Genomic DNA, 11,562 nt, shown 5'->3' on the forward strand with positions numbered 1-11,562 from the left:
TGATGCTTTCTCCGTTGTTTGGCTCCACGTGTGTTTCTCCACGGCTGGACACAAAGAGAACGAAGTTTCTTTTGTGCTGAGTTTGACAACTTACAGCGTCTCTGAGAGCTGAATGGAGCTCCGCTCGTTCCCAGTCAGGTCCCGATGGAGTTGAGTGTAGTTTCCAGCGGTTGCGTGGGCTCAACTTGGCACTTAGAGCTTCCGCGTGCTCAAGTTGACGGAGCGTTCGACAAGCGTGTCCTTACCGCCAGGTATCCTGGGCAAAAGAACGAGGTTTCTTTGTCTCTGCTGAAGATTTATGGTCTTAGTTCGCGGGAAAAGCTCCACGGCTTCCCGCACATGCGCAGAACGTGTTTCTGGTACTAGGCGGTGACATCATCCCAATGCTTCCGTGTGCAAAGCATCATGGGAAATGAAGTTTCTTGGCGCTGATGTGATTATTTGCTTTTCAGAGCAATTTAAGCACAGTCATTTTGGAGAAAATCACTGCATAGTAATTTCCTCATGAGGTCAGACCCTCAACACTTTTAAATGAATTTTTTACAGTTTTTTAATCTCTGATCTGAATTTTTATCTTGTCAGATATTTATTTATTTATTTAAATACTGTACAGCACTTTGGTCAGCTGTCATGCTGTTTTTAAATGTGCTTCATAAATAAACATAGTATGGTATGGCCATCTGTTTTTCACATAAAATACTATGTAACCAGTTTTTTTGTGCTTGCTTTGTACTATTTTTTTTATTTGTTGCATATAGATATGCATGTACTCATTTACGTAACCGCATTTCCTTTTCTACAGTTGGACATCGCACAAAGCAACTCCAGTGCTGCAATTTAACAAAACAAAAGAAAAGGTTCGAAAGGACATTATAGACGCTGCTGTTTTCCCTCACTCAAAACCAAATTTCTGATTAGATTTTCCTTTCAGACAGCTCCTTTTCCATCTGATCAAAGCTCCACAAACACATTACGAGCTGCATGAAAATGGAGAAAGAGGTTTCTCTTTTTCAGTGGCAAGCCAAGCTCAAACATGATGGGACTTTTCATTTGGTTTGCTCTTGTAAGACCTGAAAGAAGAACTCCTGCAGCTTTTTTGATTTGTTGTAAACTTCTGAAATGACTTTGAAAAGACACATTTTGTAATGAAGAAGATGAAACAAATGTCTTAAAAGCTCCAAGCTCTGCTTTTTCCCTTTCACCAGAGCGAGGGTGTGAGCCACAGAATTACAGAGGGGTGAATACGAACGGTAGAGTAAGTTGTGTACAGTAAAATCCTGCACGACAGTCTCAGTTTACACGAGGATCGTGAAAGCTCTTCTTCACTGTGCTTCATCAACCAAAGAACAGGCAAGTAACCCCTTAGAATAACAGTATTAGTTGATTTTAACCAAATCACACTATCTTTGTTAAACTTACTCATTTTCTCTTCCATCTTTTGTACGATTGATGAAAGAGGCTCACTGTGGATCCTCTGATGTTTTTCCAGAGTCTGCGGTGCCATTGTGACTGAACTAAACCCTTCTTTCTCACAGTTATGGTTTGTCACTTTATTTCATGCGTTCCTGAGTCATAAAAAGGCCTTGAAAGCTTCTACAACAGTGGACTGACAAAGTATTTACATGCTTTGTGAAATAATGGGATATTTTGTCTCTTTCAGCACATGAATGGATATCCCCACCCCAAAAGGGAATAAAATGAGGACACAATGTTTTAGAAGTCCCAAATTGCTTCTAAATAACGTTTTCACCAAAACACCCAACATATTTGCACATGTTGATTAGTCTGTTGGCTATCAAATCTCTTGAGATGCTCTAAATAAACACAGACCTGGTGCTTATTGTCCAGCTGAACACGACAGGCTTACCTCTGCTTTAGAAAGCATTCAATAAATCAACATGTTGGAGGCTAATCTTCATGTTTCTTAGACTTTAAAACTGTGAATGCACAACACATAAAAAAACTCATCGCCGCAATATCAGTGAGCTCTATATTAATATTACTAGGGAAACTGGGAAGCTGTGATGTTTCCAGCTGAGATCCACATATAATCTACAAGCTGATGATTTATTTAGCCAATAGGATGAACCCTGATTTCCCTTGATGCTCACACCCAGTTTAGATGATGCTGGCTGAAGCAGATGGATGGAGAGTGTCATGCTGACAGAAGAAAATGTAATCTTTGATTGTTTATTGCAAGTGAAATTGACATTACATTCCATGTGCCAAGAGCCAGCTTCTGTAGCCAAGAATCAGAGCGCCAAGGTCCCCGCCCTCGACTACCACCTGCCACACACTGCACCCGACCCCTTTGGCCCCTCCCACGAGTGGTGAGCCCATGGAAAGGGGGACCCATGTTTCCTCTTCGAGCTGTGCCCGGCCGGGCTCCATATGCGATAGCCCAACATGTCCTACTTCCAGACCTGGCTTCAGATGGGCGCCACGGTGATCCGCGTCCGGGCGAGAGAACACGGTTTGCATTTATATTATTCATCATAAGAGGTCTTTGGGCTGCTCTTTGTCTGATCCCTCACCTAGGACCTGTTCGCCATGAGTGATCAGGCATAAAGCCTCAGACAACTTAGCTCCTAAGTCTTGTCTTGTCGAGGTCTTGTTCACAAGTGAGGGAAAGCTGGAGTGCGAGATTATTACGTTCCTCAGCTCGTTTAGGAGTGATGTGGTGCAGGGAGTAATAAAAAAGAGTGCGTGGTTAATAATAACAAAGTCAAGTGTCGCTGAACAACGGATTTTATTAAAAAATAATGGACTAAAAGATATTTACAGTAGAACGAAAGACTAAATATGTACACACGAAAACAAAAGGAGCTATGTGCAAACGAAATGGGTTTCAACAGAACGTGCCAGCCCATAAGGGGCTGGGAATATTAATCCTATCACCACCATCTTGGCCTTGTCACGTCTTGTCACACCCAGACAATCCAAAACTGCAAAAAGAGGTGGAGCTTAGAGTGGAAACTGTGAGGGTGGGAGCAAATGAACCAATATAGCTACTAGTTAACTGAGCTATCCCCTGAAGCTAAGACAGAGCCAGGAGTAAATATTGACTGTTCAGCTGCCCCGTCTCCCAGAGTCAAGTCATGCTGGTCACCTGTGGAGCTCTTATATGGACTGTTGAAATACAAGCAGAGCTACAGACAACTGCAATTGAATGTGAGTTCATGCTGCTCCCCTCCTGCAGTTCTTGCCATTTCTGTGTGCTTCAGCTCTGGGTTGGCAGGGTTCTGTAACACTGTTTTTAACACTGATTTTCTTTCTTTTTGTGGTGACCTTGCTCAGTTTACCCAAACTAAACATATTTGTTGTTATGAGGAACACTTTGCCATTGTCACAAGTTTTACAATGCATTTCTCAGAACAGCAGTGTCTTTGTACATCTTCTTACTCTGAAGAAGCAAAGCTTTGCGATTCAAACTGCTGAAACCCATCTTTTCCCTAACGTGCAGGATTCTACGGGTCTAGCCTTCTCCTTGAACCTCTGAATGTTTCCCGCTTTTCTGCTTCCTTTTTTCTCCATTTGCCCCACTGACCCCATGTGAGTTTTAGCTCCAGGTTGTTCTCTGGACCAGAACACCAGGCTGACTGCTTGAAGACAGCATTCCCCCCAGCTCTGCTCATGTTGTCACATCTGCCCAGACCTAAAAAACCTCTGCCTTAGCATTCTCTTGTTTGTACAAACTCTATGCTGCTCTTTTTCCTTCGTCTTAAAAACCATTTCGGGTGCATTTGGCTGAACTTAGAGCCAACATTTTCTGCAGTGCGGCTCCATAGAACTCTGATAGAGAGTCATGCACAACCCTATTGTAATTACAGGGGGAAAGACACATTTAGATTCAGCATCCTTTGTTTATAAGCAGCCAAATTCCTAATAACAAGTCTCCAAGGGGAGTGTTTGGTGGTTTTGCTGACAGTCTGACCCTTCAGTTACGTGCGGAGATTGTATCAATAAGCTACATTTGCATATTTTATTGATTTTCCTGCCCTTTGAACTTACAAAGGCTTCAATGTATGCAAGTGACATTTTTGTAACAAGCTTTGATTAAAACGATAAGTGCATCAAGACAATAAATTCATACCTCATTTACTTGTATGCAACAAATGATCATCTCATTCTGCATTCAGACACCAATAGGAGCAGTTCCTTGGGTAGAAATCAGAGCCCAAAATCTATGCAGGACAAAATACTGCATAATTCAAAAATGACTACAACCTACTCAGTGGACCAGTTCAACTATCAGATTTTGCTGATAAATTTCATGAGACTTTAAAGTTGCAGTATTGCAAAAAGCTGTTCAAATAAGCTATATTTAGAAAAAAGAATCACAGAATCTGATGGTCGTAGAAAATGGTACAACACCTGCATGAGACACACACACACACACACACACACACACACACACACACACACACACACACACACACACACACACACACACACACACACACACACACACACACACACACACACCAGGGCTGCCAACTCTGCATCTGACCCTCTCCACAGGCTCTCACACCACCTCCAATTTCTAATGCTGAAAAATCACACACACCCTTTCTTAACAAAAATCTTTAGGGTGTGTGTGTGTGTGCGCACATGCAAAATTGCAAAAGTAGACACACAAGAAAGAGGAGACACACAACTCTGCTGCTTAGTAAAATTTGTAAAACCAACACTGAATCAAACCAAATTTCCTTCATGACCCCCCCCCCCCCCCACACACACACACACACACACACACAATTCAGCATGTTAGCATACATAGCTTGCTTCCAGAACATGAATCCCACTCCAGCCTTTCTGCCTGTTTACATGTGCAAACACACACAAACACATCCATTGTTACACAGGGTTGTGTCCTGGTCTGAGATGAGTGGCACTAACCATCTCTGGAGCTTCTCATTGCAGATGGGGGTTCCTAAGGAGCAGGCACAGCTGTCGCTGATTCCCCAATCATCCGTCAGGGATTTAAGGAGCTGTGGGACACCTACACCTCCCTGGAAGATTACTCACGTTGGGTAGCTCTTGCCAAGCCTTCTGTATTTTTGACTCAAAGTGTTTGAACCACTCGTGTGATTTTATCCTCTCTTGTGCAACTCCTCTCAGGTTCTGTCATCGCCTCTTGTGCCTCTTCAAAACCTGCTGGATTTCAGTAGCTTCTACATCACACCTCTAGCTCCTCCTGACCTCCCACCTGTCCTCCCCCAGTGTCCTCGACCTCTTGGATTCCCTCGCCCAGACCTGACCAAAGCTCCTTCTCTGGCCTCTATTTAATTTCTGGCCTCGTAAGACTTCGTCCTCAGCCCTTCATTCTCAACCTCCATAAGAGATTAACTTATACTACTATGCTTCCAAATGACTCTCACCGTGTCCTCTTCATTTCTGCAAGAATTATCATTGTTTAACCAGTTATTACTACACTCAACAAAAACATAAATGCATCACCTTTGTTTCTGCTCCGATTTTTCATGAGATGGACTTAAAGATCTAAAATTCATTCCAGATACACGATATTACCATTTCTCTCAAACATTGTTCACAAATCAGTCTAAATGTGTGATAGTGAGCACCTGTGCTTTGCTGAGATGATCCATCCCACCTCACAGGTGTGCCACATCAAGATGCTGATCTGACATCATGAGTAGTGCACAGGTGTACCTTATACTGCCCACAATAAAAGGCCACCCTGGAATATGTAGTTTTTTTGCTTTAAAGGGGGTCTGGGGACTCAGAACCGGTCAGTATCTGGTGTGACCACCATTTGCCTCATGCAGTGCAACACATCTTCTTTGCATAGAGTTCATCAGATTGTCAATTGTGGCCTGTGGAATGTTGGTCCACTCCTCTTCAATGGCTGTGCGAAGTTGTTGAGTATTAGTGGGGACTGGTACATGCTGTCGTATACCCCGGTCAAGCACATCCGAAACATGCTCAACGGGTGACATGTCCGGTGAGTATGCTGGCCATGCAAGAACTGGGACATTTTCAGCTTCCAAGAATTGTGTACAGATCCTTGCAACATGGGGCCGTGCATTATCTTGCTGAAACATGAGGCAATGTTCATGGATGTACGGCACAACAATGGGCCTCAGGATCTCATCACCGTATCTCTGTGCATTCAAAATGCCATCAATAAAATGCACCTGTGTTCTTCGTCCATAACAGATGCCTGCCCATACCATAACCCCACCACCACCATGGGCCACTCGATCCACAACATTGACACCAGCAAAGCGCTCACCCACACAACGCCACACTCGCTGTCTGCCATTTGCCCTGAACAATGTAAACCGAGATTCATCCGTGAAGAGAACACCTCTCCAACGTGCCAGACGCCATCGAATGTGAGCATTTGCCCACTCAAGTCTGTTACGGCAACGAGCTGGAGTCAAGTCAAGATCCTGATGAGGACGACGAGCATGCAGTTGAGCTTCCCTGAGATGGTTTCTGGCAGTTTGTGCAGAAATTGTTTGGTTATGCAAACCAATTGTTTCAGTGGCTGTTTGAGTGGCTGGTCTCAGACGATCTTGGAGGTGAACCTGCTGGACGTGGAGATCCTGGGCTGGTGTGGTTACACGTCGTCTGCGGTTGTGAGGCCGGTTGGATGTACTGCTATATTCTCTGAAACGCCTTTGGAGATGGAAATGAACATTCAATGCACGAGAAACAGATCTGCTTGACATTCCTGATGTCAGCATGCCAGTTGCACGCTCCCTCAATGCTTGTGGCATCTTTGACATTTTGCTGTGAGACACAACTGCACATTACAGGGTGGCCTTTTATTGTGGGCAGTATAAGGTACACCTGTGCACTACTCATGATGTCGGATCAGCATCTTGATGTGGCACACCTGTGAGGTGGGATGGATTATCTCAGCAAAGCAGAAGTGCTCACTATCACACATTTAGACTGATTTGTGAACAATGTTTGAGAGAAATGTAATATTGTGTATCTGGAATGAATTTTAGATCTTTAAGTCCATCTCATGAAAAATCGGAGCAGAAACAAAGGTGTTGCGTTTATATTTTTGTTGAGTGTAACTTAGCTGCATTCCCAGACAATAACTCCAAAACTTCTCATGCACAGAGGTTATGTACAGCAGGATGAGAAACGTTCAGAGGACAGTTTGATGGATTAGTTATGTTAGTTATGATGATTAGTTATGTTTTGGAGGGGAATCGGTGGTTCATCCAGTATTGTACATTTCAGAGGCAATCTTTTCTTTCTTTTTTCTGTTTTGACAAATCCTTTGATTTATTGGTTGCCATTGGTATGTAAACTGTATTTCAAACAATATAGCAAACATGCTCCGCAAATCTCAGACGGTACCTGGTACGGTGGTGTAATTTTAAATGGCCAAGTCTTTGTTCACCTCTTGTTTTGGCTTGATTGTTTACTTGTGGTTTTATTCTTTTCTGTGTGTGTTTTTTAACCTTTTCTTGGATTTATTTTCTGTGGTATGGTTCTTGTTGTGTCTGAGCTTTTTGCAGTGCTACGGTTAAAGGTGCATTATGTAGAAACAAAGTAAAAATTACATCTTGTGATCAAATTTGGTTACTGCGACCATTTTAAACAACTGGAGGTTTTTACCGACCATCATTAAATTACAAGTGTTGGTGCTGCAGTAGCTCACAGGAGACACGGCACACCCACACTCACTGATGGTGAACAGTAGTTACATCCCTCCTTCCTTTATTTTGAAAGGAGAAAAACTGACAACCCCCGCAGCCAGCTGGATATGAAATAAGTTTCAATATAACCTTCCTTCCAAAATGACTGAAACATTAGACTTTTTGGGATTTTCTCACTTTAAAAGTCTCATTATATTCTTACATACTGCACCTTTAAATGTCATGCTATTCTTAAATTGTGCTATGCAAATAAGCTGGTATGGTATAATACCTTTAAGAAGAGCCTTTTTTTTCTGTTCACATGAGTGTAAAATGAGTGGTGCACATACTGTATGTTGATCCAAAAAACAGAGTCGAAACAACATTTAAACATCAGCCCACTCTTAGATCTAGTGAAGCACCACATTAGCTCCCCATGGCTGATCATCATGTTGGATGGAGGGCTGAAGAGCACCAACCAGCCGTAGAGTTATTGATCTGAAAACTCACCTGGTGTGATGACATGTTGTGATCAGTGGATGTTGATGCAGCTAGCACAAACAAAACCCAAAATAAAGACTTTTCCACCCAAAATGTAGATGGAATTCAACCCAGTCAACCTAGTTATAACATTATTTTTGGTACTCATCACAAAAAAATCCTACTGTGCTTGACACCATTTCCAAGTTGCATTGTTCTGAATTGATCTTAGTGTGCATCAGGAAGCACGCTCCAGTTTTTCAGAGATAATTTCCACCTGGCTTGGATAGGATATTAGATTTAACTGTGCAGACGGGATAAAAGACCATGTGGACAAATATAAATATTCAGGCCTCAGCATACACACCAAACCCAAAATGTTATCAAAACCTGGAGAAATATCAAAACCATGACCCTGATGTGAATACTAATCTGTGCATTGCCATGATGGAAGGGAACACTGATTTGTGCAGATATGAATCATATGTTTTATGGTGTTAATGAGTGAACACATTTTATTTTGAAAGAAAGATCAGTGACATTCACTGGAGATATGATTTCCACACAATGGACCTTTGTGCTCCAAAAGAGGGAAAAAACATGTCAAGTGGGTATAAAGGGAACATCTCATCCACAGCTTGATCATTTAAACCTTATTCACAGTTATTTCCTGTCGTTGAGGTCATATGAAAGATTTCCAGGTAAGAATGTGTTGAGTACCGTATTACCTAACTATTGCACTCACAGCTAACTAATGAGCAAGAGATGGACAAAAATATATTCAAATGTTCAAAAAGAGGATAGGCTTATATAGAAAATAATGATTTACAATGTTAATGGTCAGTTCCCCTTTGTGCATGACTACGTTTTTCAAACGTGAACATTTTCCTTTTGTATCCAAGCCCCCAGATGCCCACTTCTGTGGTTTCTGATTTCCTTCTTTTCATCCTTTCTTTGCAGTTTTGCCCATAAACTTCTTTGCAATCTGGCCACCTTCATGCAGACGCTATAGATTAAAGGTCTTGTGCATATTCTCTATGGATGAAGACATATGCCTGCATGAGGAACGTCTGAGTGCTGCTCTCTTTTTCATCTCTACTGACTGGTTATGAGCAGCAGTAAATCTGCAGGCTGGGTGAGATCAGAGACCTGTCCATAGCTGGAAATGAAAGCCTCGTGTTAATCCTGCGAGTCAAATCTCCTGCCTCTATGACAAAAACCAGTGAGGCAAAGGAAAAAGCAAATATTTATTTTATCCCTGTGGATGTAAAGTGAGAGCAGGATATGTTAAAGGAAACTAGTTTCTTCTCTTCCTGTGTGGATTAGATCACAAGACGTCTGCAGCTTCATTTGTGGCTCTCGTTATTCATTAATATGTTGGAAGTGCCCATCACACCTGATGCGAGAGGACACAAAGAGCCATGCTGCTGCTATTGACACATGATTGTCAGAGGAAATGTAGAAAACAACGGCGCTATCTGTTCATCACAATAAGAGATTGATCTTAGAAAGTCATCATTGCTGTGTGTTTGCAGAACCTGCTGTTCAGGATGGTTGAGCATAGACAGATGAAGCTGAAACCCTTTCACAACTCTGCTGACCTTTATGTGCAACAAACAAAGGATGTTTCTTTATTCTCGGGACTAGAATGTACATACTTACCTTACATCTTGGCTTCTGACAGGGCCTTAAGTGTGACATTAATGATGTCACAAAGATGCAACATGATGTGCAAGTACAGGTGAAACTGGAAAAATGAGAATATGGTGAAAAAGTCAATTTATTTCAGTAATTCAACTTAGGCCCAGTCCCAACACTCACAATTTCACCCTTGCACCCTTTGATTGCGCGTTCCCATCCTTTCGCACCCTTTATCCGCACTTCGCCGAAGTCCGCATTAATGCCCAAAACTTACGAGTATTTGATGACAGAAAAAAATATTATTTCACACAAAGATGGATTGTTTGCTTTCTGGTCTATGTTTGGTCTGGTCTGGTTTATGTTAAATAAACAAATAAATAATAATGAAATGCATAATTAAGTGTTAAATGCTCATGTCTTGACATTGCAGATTAGAATTAATGAAATCCCTGAAAAGCACTTTTAATCCCTTCAGAATTTCAAATTAATGAAACATTCAGTAGCACCTCCTTTTACAGTCCCATAATTACTAAGTACTTACATAGTATTTACATAGTAAGTTAGGTATATTATTGTGAAATTAAAGTGTATAATTGTAATAAAGTGTAATTATTGTGTAAAGCAGTATATACTTGGAAAGATTAAGAAAAATAAAAAGTAGAATTGAACCTGAGTTACATGGCAATAACTGTTTATGAACTCAGAAACAATAATACACTTTAACTTACAATGTAATTACCATGTAAGTACTTAGTAATTAAATGTTACAGGATTTGCCAAACTCGCTAAAATGTGAATGGAAGCTCTGTGTGAGTAGTGCGGGCATGATTTTTCCATGAGATGAACGTCAGGATGGGCGTGGAAAAAAGGCATTCACTGAGGGTGGGGGAGAGCGCGAGAGTGCTCTGGGGAGAGTGAGTAGACGTAGCTAGAAGGAAGCGGTAACGACCAGGAAACAGTCTGTAAAAGTTGGGTTAATGGGGGGAGGGCAAAAGATGGCGCTCTGAGTAGCATGTACGTCTAGGAGCTCTCACTGTTTCCCTCGAAATTGCAAAGTAAATAGCCTTTTTACTCTCATTCAGTTGGCTAAAATATTGTCGCTAGAGGAGTGAAGTCATCTTATGCATTTATGAGCTTAAAGGATCACGCTTACTGTGTGGAAATGTCGAGTGAAAAGTCCGTGAGCGGGAGCAAACGTGTTGCGCCGCCGACTACTCCTAACAAGCCTCAGGTGCAGTCCAAGAAGAAAAATAGGGCAGGGGAGGATAAAGAAACAGAAGATGGGGACTCTACACTGATAAAGATTCTAAATGCGGTAGCCAACCTGTCTGACAGATTTGATATGCAAGAAAACAAACTGGAAAGTTTCGCCACCAAGATGGAGGAACAGCATAGCATGCTAACGGAGCTAAAGAGAGAAGTCGCGGAGAATGAGAGCAAAACAACGCTGCTGGAAAGTGAACTGGTTAAAGTACGAGAGGAGTTGCTTGCAACAAAAGAAAAGTGTATGGAACAAGAAAGATATAAGAGGAGATGGAACCTACGACTTAAGGGTGTAAGTGAAAAAGACAACGAAGACATAAAAGGCACTGTAACTGCTATTCTGAACAAAATCGCCCCGGGAGTCCCGTGGAGCTTCCAGGATATGGTGGACACGGTGCATCGTATCGGGAAAAAAGATGCTCTCCAGGCAAGTAATTATTCAGTTCGTGAAGAGAGAGTGCAGAAACCTCATCTGGAAGCTTTCAAAGAACTGTGATGTCTGCAAGAAAAATGGTCTAAGATTTGCAGAAGATCTGATTCAGGAAGACAGAGA

This window comes from Nothobranchius furzeri, chromosome 12, assembly GCF_043380555.1.
Source record: "Nothobranchius furzeri strain GRZ-AD chromosome 12, NfurGRZ-RIMD1, whole genome shotgun sequence".
Taxonomy (NCBI): Eukaryota; Metazoa; Chordata; class Actinopteri; order Cyprinodontiformes; family Nothobranchiidae; genus Nothobranchius; species Nothobranchius furzeri.